A 12426-nucleotide genomic window follows, 5' to 3' on the forward strand; every position below is an offset into this window, starting at 1 on the left:
AGAGGCTCCAGCCAGCCTGCGGCTCGGATGATTGACAGACATCTGAGATTCTGTTAACTGCCATCTTTATGGGTGAAGACTGGCCTGTCAGTAGGAACTGGTGCCATGAATGTCAACTGTGGGGTTTCCAGGGGAATCATTTTCCCACACGCTGACTGAAGAGGGAGAGCTGGTGGACACTGGAGCTCCTCTGGGTACTAGACAGAAGGGTGACCCAAGGGTTTGAGGCCAGGCTGGGCAATCATAGCCAGATACTTTTTTAAACAAACCAAACCAAATCTAAAATATCCCAGACTGGTGTGTGTGTATGTGTGTGTGTGTGTGTGTGTGTGTATGTGTGTGGGTGACAACGTCCTCAAAGCACAGGGAGAGTAAGAGACCTCAGTTCTGGAATGTTCAGGTAGATGCCTCCAGACAATTGTTGGCAAGCTCATAAAAACACAGTTGCTGTACGAACTGCTTTGTAATTGTTGGTTAATGTTTAACGAAGGTCTGTGTGTTTAACAGGACTTGGTCTGCTTGAGGCGTTTACTCCCATCTGTCAGTGAGACTGTGGGCAGTAGGTAGATTGTAGTCACTGCAAACTATTTTTGTTTGCTACTAAATGCCACCTGAGTCACATGTGGACATTGTAAGTTATGTTATTTCATGACAATCATAATCTACTTTTAATCAATTTTTAAAAATTAAATATTTAAATATTTAAAATAATATTTTACATTTTCAACACAGTAAATTTTCATTTCTATGTATTTCATTAGCACATAATATAAAATGTATTATCGTATTTTTTTCATTCATAGTTCACTGTGTGAAACACATTCATAATGCTGTATGGTTACCACTACTGCTTATATTCATAGTTAATACACTCTTGAAATCAATAAATACTAACTGAAAATTCCATTTTTTTTTTTTGATCCTGGCAACCATTATGCTACACTGAGCGTCTGATTATTCAAAGTGCCTCATTTAGGTAGACTCATACAGTATTTAATTTTTGTGATGTTATTATTATTATTATCATTATGTTTTTCAAAACAGGGTTTCTTTGTGCAGCCTTGGCTGTCCTGGAATGAGCTCTATAGACCAGACTGGCACATGCCTTTAATGCCAGCATTTGTGGATGGCTTATTTTTACTTTATATCACTTCCTCAAAGTTCCTCCATGCTATGGCATGTGTCCACATTCCTTTCCTTTAAATGCTGAGTACCATTCCCTTGTAGGTGTGAAAATTGTCTACCGAAATGGAAGTGGCTTACGTCATAACTCTAATAAAATGGAGCCGTGAACAAAGAGCCTTCCTGTGTATGCTTCTTAACAAGAACTGCCATAAAAGATTTCCTAAGGAGAGCTTTCCAGACAAGGCTTTTCTGCTGGATGTCTTTTCCTACCTGCAGTAGCTGACATTCTCACTAATGGTGCATAGGAGTCCCAGTTTCTGCACATCCTCGCCAACACTGCATCCTCACCAACACTAGCCACTGTACTTTTTGGTTGTTTGGTTGTTTGGTTTGTTTTTGGAGACAGGCTTTCTCTGTGTAGCCCTGACTGTCCTGGAACTCATTTGTAGACCAGGCTGGCCTCGAACTCAAGAGATCTGCTTGCCTCTGCCTTTCTAGCATGGGGACTAAAGGTGTGCACCATCACCGCTTGGCATGTCATTGCACTTTTGATTTGCCTCTTTTCCAATAATTGAAATGGTTATTACTCACCTATAAAATCCTTCATCTATCTTTGAACAGAGCTGCTTACAGTGTTACCCACGACCAGCTTTTGTAGTGGAACATGTATTTGGCTCTACTGAGATCTCTACTTTCTTTTCTTTTAGTGTGTGTGTGTGTGTGTGTGTGTGTGTGTGTGTGCATATTTTGATGTGTGGGGTGTGGGGTGGGTCTGTGTTTCACCTCGATACTGGGGTGTGTGAACGCCATTCAGAGAATCCAAACACAGGGGCCCTAGGCTACATTCCTTCCTCTTTGCCATCGCAGTGCTAGGCTTGCCAGGCTGGCTCAGTGTAGGAGGAATGCAGTCTAAGATGGGGCCCCCAGCCAGTGAGAAACAGAGCAGCCTGGGGCTGAGGTTGTGGTTCTCCTGTGCACCCAGATGCTGGTGGGAACCTTAAGGAGTTGAGAATGGTGTCCCATGGGCTGAAAATGAGCCCAGGGCTAGGGACAGCTCAGGATGAATGTCAGGAACACAGAGGGGCCTTCTGTGGGAGACTTAGGTGGTGTGGCTTCCCCCCACGGTGATCCTTGAGGAAGGAGACAGTTCTTGCTTATCCAAACTGTGCTGGAAGAATGGATGCATACAACTTACTCAGGGTGGACCAGAGATTAAATACCTTTTGCAGAAAGGACTGTCTGGGAAAGAAGCTCATTGGCTAAACCCGACCCATCTAGATACCTCATTAGCATGGAGAACCCTGGGCTCTATGCTATGTGACCATGGTCCTCTTAGTAGGGTGTCATGGTCATGTGCTCCAGGATAGGAATGTGGTCGGGAGTAGATTTAAACTCAGTTGTTCTCAATTATGAGAATTTCCAGGGTTCATTAATCTGCCTGACCTTACCAGTTTTTCTGTCTTTTGACATGGTTCCACTTACCCAACATGGGGGTGCACATGTATATATGCAGAGGCCTAAAATGAAGAAATATCTTCCTTTTTGAAGGATTTATTTTATTATTATCTTTTATACGTATGAGTGTTTTGCCCACATTTGTATATGTACCTTGTGGATACCCTCAGGTCCTTTGCAGGAACTACAAGCCCTCTTAACCTCTGAGCCAACTTTCCAGCCTACCAGGAATCTTTCTTGATTACTCTCCACATTGCTTATGGAGGTATGGTCTCTTTCTGAATTCAGAACGTGCCAATACAGCTTCTAGTTAGTCAGCTTGTGCTAGGAATCCTGTCTCTGCCTTCTTAATACTAGGAGTGTATGTATGTATGTATGTGTCTGTCTGTCTGTCTGTCCATCTACCACACTTGCCTGACTTTTTACCTGGGTCCTGGTGGTTCAAACTCTGGTCCTTACTCTTATGCAGCAAGTGGTTTGCCCACTGAGCATCTCCCCAGTCCAGAGACCTCTATTTTCCTTATGACTTTTTTTAAAGCCAAGACCTCACTCTGAAGCCCTGTATGGCCTGGAACTTGGAGGTACACCTGTCTCCACCTGCTGTTCTTTATGTGACTGGTTTCTGTGTAGTGTCCTTTTGGCTAACTTGCCAGGTCCCATTGGGCATTTCTTGCCGAGCAAGTCAAGCAATGTGCTCCAACTTTTGCTTGTCTGATGGTGTTTCTATCACTCCAGCTTTTGCTTGTCTGATGGTGTTTCCATTTAGTCCCAACACTGAATGACGATATTGCTAGAGGTGGGAATCTTCCTGTGGCTAGACAGCATCTCACTATGTAGCCCTGATGGCTGGGAACTCACTATGTAGATCAGGCTGGCCTGAAACATATAGAGATCCTCTGCCTCAGCTTCCCGAGTGATGGGATTATAGGCATGTGCCATCACACTGGCTGGATGTAGGACTCTTGATTGACTTTAAAAAATTTCATTGTGGGTCACTGCCTTTTGGCCTCCAGTTTCTAATAAGAAATATGCCAGTGGCCACCTTACTTATCTCTTGCTGCTTTCAAGATGTTCTTTGTCTTTTTAAAGTTTGGTTGCGGGTCTGCCTTGTAGGGGAATGGTGACCTCAGTTGGCCTGACCCCAAATTTCTGAGCTGCAGGACTGTTGCTCCCAGTCTGCTCGTCTCTGTTGCCTACCCCGTCCCAGCCAGTAACAGAATATTGGGCCTCCTGAGTCTGCTGTGTGTCAGCTTCCACCAGAGCTGCTTGTAGAGGACAAGAACTGACCTCCGGGAGAGGAAAGTGCTTCTGCAGTCCTAAGTTTATTCCTCCGAGGGAAGAAAAGAGAAAAGATTTGCACATTCCAGCGTCCTGCATTGGGAAAACTCTGTAATACCTCAGCCCACCCAGTTTCTAGCGATTGGCATCAGATCTTCAGGGAAGGGGCTTGGAGCATTTGTATCCCTGTTGAGGGATGAAGTGTTGCAATTTACTTTGGATGGCACTATTCTCAACAAACTAGATTCAACGTGTCAAATTCCAGAAACATCTGGATGATAGTTTGCAATGCATACAAGATTTCCCTCCTGAATGCAGAACTGTTGATATGAAGCTGAAGTCACTGGCAGGAGGAGAGTGTGACGAGGCGGTTCCTGTTAGCCCAAGCCTGTTTGGGCTAACAATGTCCAAATTCTAACAGTAAACAAGTCAGACTTGATCTTGCTTGAACTCAAGAACAAACAAAAGCAGTTCAGAAGTGAAGTCAGCCATGGCTTAAATAGCATACAGCGAGGTAGCATATGGCAAACACTGAAGCTACAATGTGCAGTGAAATAGAAGCACCAGTCAAGTCATGGTCCCGAGAATGTGTTTGGTTATTTGGAAAAGATGTGTCGATTTTTCACTATTTGTTTTGAAACCAATTTAACTTTGTTTATACAAAATTGTTTATTAAGAATATAATCAAGGTGCTAGAGAAACAGCTCACTGGTTAAGAGTGTGCAGGACTCTTGAAGAGAGCCCAAGGTAAATTGACTTGAAATGTTCAATAGAGCCTGCAAGTTAATGAATGGGTGCTAGACAGGCACGTAAAGTCATATGTCAGTCAGCAGTCGGAGACAGGTCATCTGTGAATTCCAAGCCAGTCACAGATTCGTAGTGAGACCTTGTCTTAAAAAAAAAAAAAGTAATGGTATATGCGTTCAATAACAACTAGAACAAAAAAGAGGCCATGATTTGAAGGAGCAGGTAGGATTATATGGAAGGAAGGGTTTAAAGAGAGGAAAGGGAAAGGAGAAATGTGGTAATTTAATTATAACCTCAAAAAAGGTGTGGCTAGCTGGGCAGTGGTGGCGCATGCCTTTAATCCCAGCACTTGGGAGGCAGAGGCAGGTGGATTTCTGAGTTCGAGGCCAGCTTGGTCTACAGAGTGAGTTCCAGGACAGCCAGGGCTACGCAGAGAAACCCTGTCTCGAAAAACAAAACAAAACAAAAAAGATGTGGCTGATTCCAGCACCTCTGTCAGGCTACTCTGAACCACCTGTAACTTCAGGTGTAGGGGATCCAGTGTCTTCTTTTGGCCTTCTCAGAAACCTGTAGGTATGTAGCACACATGTACACATGTACACACATGTACCTAAGACATCTCCAAAGAAGAGACTATGATAAAAACTAACCATATACATAAATAAAGAATAAGTTTGTCCAAAAGAGAAATTTAATGAAAAATTTCACTAAACAAAGCATCATAATTTTATTTGTACTCTTTGTTATTAAAATAAATTAAAATTGTATTTAAAAATAGAATTCACAGATCATAGTGTTAAATTTAAGTATTTAAACATGTTTTTAGTTGAAAATTTTTCATATGCTATAGTCATATAACACTTTCCCTCATCCACCCCTCTCAGATTCTTCCCATGTTCCCAGTCACCTAACTCCACCTGTCAACCTGTCTTTCTCTCCCTTTCTTCAGAAAACAGGCAAACAAAGAAACACACACACACACACACACACACACACACACAGACACACACACCCCATAAAAAACCCCAAATAACGAAAACACCCACAACCCCCAAATCGGAAAGCATAATATACAAGCAAAGACCAATAAGACAAAAAAAAAAATCAAGGTAATATGAGACAAAAAGTCACTCACAAGTGTGCCCTTTCATTCTTGGGTTTTAACTGATTCAAGATGTAGTCAGGGTGACAACCAAGGATAGCCATCAGAGCACTGGTTCCAGCCGTGTCCAGTGAGCCAGGTAAGTGTTGTCTTCAGCAGTAGAGCATAACCATCAATCTGTGGAGAGCGATCAGTAACTTTGGCAATAGCTTGTGTTGTTTGAGGATCTCAATCAAGCGCCTGTGGCCAATGACTCAACGAGTTGGAACCCATCCTGCCATGGGAGTTCTCACTTGGTGGCAGTGCTGACTGGTCTTGTGTCAACTTGACAGAAAGGAGAGAACCTCAACTGAGAGAAGGCCATCATAAGATCCAGCTGTGGGGCATTTTCTTAATTAGTGATTGATGTGAGAGGGCCCAGCCCACTGTGGGTGGGGCCATCCCTGGGCTGGTGGTACTGAGTTCTATAAGAAAGCCGGCTGAGCAAGCCATGGGGAGCAAGCCAGTAAGCAGCACTCCCCCATGGCCTCTGCATTAGCTTCTGCCTCCAGGTTCCTGCCCTGTTTGAGTTCCTGTCCTGACTTCCTTCAATGATGAACAGCAATGTGGAAGCCAAACAAACCCTTTCCTCCCCAACTTGGCTTTTGGTTGTTATGCCCAGGTCTCGGGCCCTCCAAGAGATCTCGAAGAATTGCCGTATCTGCTGTAGGGATACATAAGAGCCCTTTACTTCAAACCCAGGTTTGGACCACAAGTTGCACAAAGCGAAGTTTCGAAGTTGCGGCCCGTGTCAGGGAGCATAGGGAATATATACAAGTGGGTTACATTGTGGGAGGGAAGCGGCGGATAAGAGAAGCTTTAATGTTTTTACAAACTGGTCGCAGCTGCCTGGGAACGCTCAATTGGCATGGTTCTCTCTAAGGATGTATGATTTTTGCTTTTCCCAAGGCCATAAGCCACCTGTGTTGGGGAGTGTTTGGCCGTCCATCAGAGAGGGTGCCAGCTTCAGGCGGCATGGAGACTGCTGCGTTGCATCTGTTTATCTGTTCTCAAGCTAATATCGTTCCCAGGATGTGGGTGTTATTAGAATGAGGATTTGTGGGCTTTCGCGCCGGCTGCGTCTTTTTGGGAGGGTCAGGTGGCAGGAAGGAATGGGGGGACTTCTATGTGTGCGGGGCTGAGGGGGAAATGCCAGCCGCTAGGCTTCTGGGGAAGTGCCAAAGCCGGCACTGGCCTGTCTGCTTGGCATCTTCATGGTCATGGTGTTTCCCTGCAGCAATAGAAACCTTGACCAAGGCAGTGGTGTAAGATGTCAAGTTGGGATTTTTTTCTCTCTCGTTATTAAGTGGCTCCATTTAGATTTCTTTCATATATGCATGTATTTTTAACAAGCTTCTATAGTTGTAGGTTTCCATATGGCTCCTCAAGTGGCTCTTGGTGTTAGTTGTCCCTCTCTGTACCCACTCCCTTACCTGCCTCCCCTTTTCCCTCCCCTCCCTGTTTAATCCTCCTGCTCCAGGCTCCACCCCATCTATTCATAGCTATGCATTCTATTTTCCCTTCCTTGGGAGACCCTACCCCTTCCCCTAGTCCCTTGCTTGATATCTAACCACTGCTGTTATATGGATGGTAGTGGGAATATTGAAGATTTACTAGCTAACATCTACATATAAGAGAAAATAGACACTATTTGTCTTTTTCAGTCTGTGTTAAGAATCCTTCACTCGGGATGATTTTCTTTCCTAGCTTCATCCATTTACCTGCACATTTCATAATTTAATTTTTAGCAATACTTCAATAATATTTAACTGTGTAAATTTACCAAAGTTTCATTATCCATTCATCAGTTGGACATCAATTTTTTTTAAATATGTGTGAGTATTTTGCCTGCATGTATGTCTGTGGACCCCATGAGTGTCCCATACCTTTGGATGCCAAAGAGGGCAGCAGATGCCCTGGAATTAGAGTTATGGACTCCAGTTGTGAGCAGGTATGTGGGTATTGGGAACCCAACCCAGGACCTCTGGAAGAGTGACCAGTGCCTTTAACCACTAAGCTATCTCTTCTGTCCCGTAGTGGGGCTTTTCAGTTTTGTTTTGTTTTAAAAATAAAATTAAAAGCTGGGTAATCAAAGGTGTGGGGGTGATGGTGGTGGTGCACTTTTTAAAATTAGCACTCATGAGGTAGTTCTCTAAAAGAAGCAGGGCCAGACAAAGCTCTGTGGGATAGAGGATAGCCTTGTCTACATCTAGGCCATGGTCTATAGCATAGCCTGGTCTAATTCTAGGCCAGCTGGAGCTACATAGTAAGACCCGGTCTCAGAAAAACAAACAAACAAACAAAAGTTTACATACTGTTTTATTTCCTAAAAAAGAGAAATCTACATGTCAAATTATGTTTATACTCTTTCCCTCACTACAGACAAAGCTATAAATACAGAAAATGCTCTGGGTGTGGGTTGAGAGCAGAACTGAGCAAGGAGAGACGGCATTCCAAAGCACCCTTGGTGTAGTAGAATGATATAGTACAGGGTATGGTTTAAAGGACAGGAGGCTGGGAAGACGGCTCAGCAGGTAAAGTACATTAACATGAGCACCTGCCCTGTTGTCCCCAAAACAAGCAGGTTAGGTGGTATATGTCTACAGCTCAACCCTAGCAAGGAAGAAACACGAGGGGCTCTGAGGTTCGTTGGCCAACCAAGTCTTGCAAAATCAGTTTGCTATAGTTTCACAGGGAGACACTATCTCAAAAAAAAAAAAAAAAAAGATGAAGAGCAATTCAGAATGACAAATACACATATACAAAACAAAAAAATATTTTTAAAAATAATAGTAAGGTGAATCTTCATACTCAGAAAAAGAATTTGAGCCGCCCCAGGCCTTGCTCCTGGAGCAGCTGACCCCTGAGCCCAACAGCCGCCGGGCGAGCAAGCCAAGCTGGTGATGCCTTGTTGGGGACTAAGATGTCTGTGGTCCGTGCTGCAGCCTGAAGTCAGTGTCCATAGGCAGTGCTGTCATCACCAGCGGCATACTGATCTGAGTGGCCTGTGCTGCCACCTGAGGCCATGGTGATGTCTGAGTCCATAGTCCTCCTGTAGCCAGTGCCTGTGCTGATATCTGCGGCGTTATCTTGGAGAGCCATGTCGGTGGTCCGTGCTACAGCTTGAACCCACCTCGATGTCTGTATGCTGTGCTGAATTCGGGGGCCATGTTGATGCCCATGGTCTGGGCAGCCTCCAGAGCTTTGGGTCCAAGGTCCTACTGCAGCAGGGGGCTGTGTTAGTGGTCTGTAGTTTTGCCGGAAACGATATGGAGACCCATGATCTTGCTGACTGTGAAGAGCAAGGAGGATACTTTTTCTGTGATATCGCTGGCGGCAGATGCTTAGTTGAGAGGGAAAGACATGGAAGACTTCTGTGACAATCTCTACCTCACTCCCAAGTCACATCCTAGACAGGAAACCACAGAAGAGAATTCTTAAAAAGTGTGAAGCAGATGCTGACTAGTAGTTCTTCACAGTTGATGGCTTCTGGAGGAAGTGTGGGAGGAGGGGAGGGACTCAGTTCTATTTAAGGGGCAGGCCACGGAGACTCTGACCACATTCCAGTGAGTATATAGAAAACACAAATTGATCTTTTTTAATTACTGTTTTTATTTTTTACTTCTTTTGGGGGGGCAGTCACCAAGGGGGGCAGACATGGACAGACTGGGAAAGGATTGTGATTAAGGTATATGATATGAAACTCACAGAGAATCAATAAAAGTGTTGTGTGGAGAAAAGAGAAGCGAGTCTGAGTCTGACTGTAACGACTCTCAAGGATTGTTTAGATTCTCCTGACTTAGAGCTTGCCAGACTTGAAGGTCCTTACTCATCAAACGTGACAGTTTTTCGAGCATTGTTTTTTTTGTTGTTGTTTTGTTTTTGTTTGTTTTTTTTCTATAGATGATCTCTGTTTCTGATTCCCAGTCTTCTACCATGTGTGTGATGGTTGGTGTCCCAGTGGCTGTGCTCACCTCTATCTGTTACCCAGGATTCTGTCTCGTGGTCCTATTTTCTAGTTTACCCATGCTTCATTTGCCTGCTCAAATTTCATTCTCCTCACTACACTTTTCAGTACCCACATTTCCTTTTGGCTTCCTGTTTTGTGCCTACATTGTTGTCTTGACTTTCTCTACGTCTTTCTTGAAGATGATGGCCCTGTGAGCATCTGCATCTAACACAGTGGTCCTCAACCTTCCTGACCCTTCAAGACAGTTCCCTTGCTGTGGTGACCCCCAACCATAAAAGGATTTCGTTGTTACTTCATAACTGTAATTTTGCTACTGTTATGAATCGTAATGTAAGTATCTGTGTTTTCCAATGGTCTTGGGTGACCGACCCCTGCATCAGGACCCACAGGTTGAGAACAGCTGATATAGGAGATTTCACTTTGGGCTTTTTTCAGAGGGAATCTTTGTTGATTTGTTTAGTTTTCCTTTGAATTGTCTGTGCCCTGCTCTTTGTATGGTCTGAGATTTTTGTGGTTGGTAATTGGACACTGAACCTAATCCTGTGGTAAGGATGGAAGTAGCTTCCTCTCTCCTGGGATCTACTGGGTTTTCTTTGCTGTTTCTTTTCTTTCACTTTTCTGTACTATGGAGCAAGCCCAAGTCCTCATGCATGCTAAGCAAGCACTCTTCTACTGCGGTGCACCCTCATGCCTGTGTGGCTGCTTTCTCCCAGTGACTGTCTTAATTGTTACAGGCTGTCTATGTGCTGTGGACCTGGAGATTTTAGACTCCTCAGTCTAAAATCTTTTTATTGGACTGGTACAACCACCACCCCGTTGTGTGGACATACCTTTTTCATGTCTTAGGCTTTAATGTATAGCTCTCTAAAGGGAAGGTAGAGGAGTGGAAGAGTGGAGAAAGAACACTGTCTCTTTAAATCGAGCATGGGGAAGCAATAGAGGTCACATTGGTCACCTGATCAGAGGTACAGATGCTCACCTTTTGGAGTCCAGCAGCCTTTGTTCATAAAGTCCCCTTAAACTGTGTGTGACTACTTCCTGCAATGAGGAACAGCACAGATACCCAGCATGTGGCTGAGAAGCACATGGCTGCTACTATGTTAAGCCCCAAATTGACAAAGAGCAGCTGTAATGCCCTGTCCAAGCCTCTTTTGTTGGAAGCTGTGTCTTCACAGCTCTGAGCTCTGAGCTGTCAATTCAGACAGAGGACACTAGTGTAGCTCCTATCTTAGTGGAGGGCAGGTTTTTGGTGGTTTTTATATTACCATCTTCCTGGACCCAACCCTTTTCCTATGCGCATGCGCGCGCGCGCGTGTGTGTGTGTGTGTGTGTGTGTGTGTGTGTGTGTGTAAGTCCCTTTAGGGGAGCTGAAAAGGGCACAGGGTCCTTTGGAGATGGTGGTGAGCTGTCTGATATGGGTGCTGGGAACTGAACTTGGGTCCTCTGGAAGAACAGCAAGTGTTCTTAACTACTGTGGCATCTTTCCAGTGCCTTTTTAATGTCTAACAGATTTAGCGCAGGAGTGAGCAAACCACAGTCCAAGGGTCAAATCTGGGCTGCTATCTGTTTTTGTGGTATGATCATGGAGCTAAGGACAATTGTACACTCAAAGAAAAGGATATTCCGTGATGCGAAGACGACGTGAAACTCTGACTTCAGCGCCCATGACTACGGCTGGATGGGCCCACTGCCTGGCTTGTTCGTTGTTACACTGCCTGTGTCTAGGACTGGTCTCCAGCTACGGCAGCAGAGTGGAATAGCTGTGGCAGAAGCCAAATGGGCAGATGCCTACAGAGCCTGGAGCATTTACAATCGACCGATTACACAAGAAGCTTGCTAACCTGTCATAAGTCCTGTGGATAGACAGAGGCCGTTCCCACTTAGGCCATTTGCAAGAAATATTGAAAGGTCTTGAGGAAGAACTCGTGACAGGATAGGAGATGAGACTGTGGACATGCTGGCTTTGCTCTAGTCACCATGCTGGGGGCAGGGTGGAGGGGAGCGAGTGATGCCACTGCAGATGGTTAAGATCTGAAGTCACCAGCTGTGGTTGGCAGCCATTATGCTCAAAGAGCCAAGCAGGTAATAGCAAGTTGAGGAGGAGCCTGGGATCCAGGCCAGGGACATGGCAGGTACGGTATGCTTGGCGGAAGTTCACCTGCTTGTTGTCTTGCCTGGAGAGCCTTGCTGCCTGAGCCAGCTAGGTCACCTGGGCACAGGAGATGGCTCGGTGGGCTTCACAACCTTCCATGAGTCCAGGAGCAGCCGGGGATTGTGTGGCCAGACATTGTTGAAGCTCCACTTCAGCTGAGAAGACGCTGATTCACACAAGTGACAGGGGACTTTTAAGTTGCTGTCCCCACCCCCAATGGCAGCAGAACTCAGCTACTGAGGCAGAGGTTCCGGGGATTAAGGATCAGATCTTAAATGCTCTCCAAAGACCACGTACTAAAGCTTGGTGGCCAGCCTGTGGTACTATTAGGAAGTGGTACTCTTAGGAGGGGAGGCCTAGAAGAAGGAAGTGAGGTCCTGGAAATATGCCCTTCGAAGTGCTACTGAGGCTGTGGCCCCTCCTCCTTCCTGTCGTTGCTTTACTTTATGAGGTGAGCAGCTTTGGCCCATACTGCACTTGCCACAGTGATGTTTAGTTTTACCTCAGCCTCAGGCCAAGTGATCAGGGATGAGCCACTAGCCGGAACCAATCTCTGCT

The sequence above is a fragment of the Grammomys surdaster genome, unplaced genomic scaffold, assembly GCF_004785775.1.
Source record: "Grammomys surdaster isolate TR1022 unplaced genomic scaffold, NIH_TR_1.0 125876, whole genome shotgun sequence".
NCBI classification, from domain to species: domain Eukaryota; kingdom Metazoa; phylum Chordata; class Mammalia; order Rodentia; family Muridae; genus Grammomys; species Grammomys surdaster.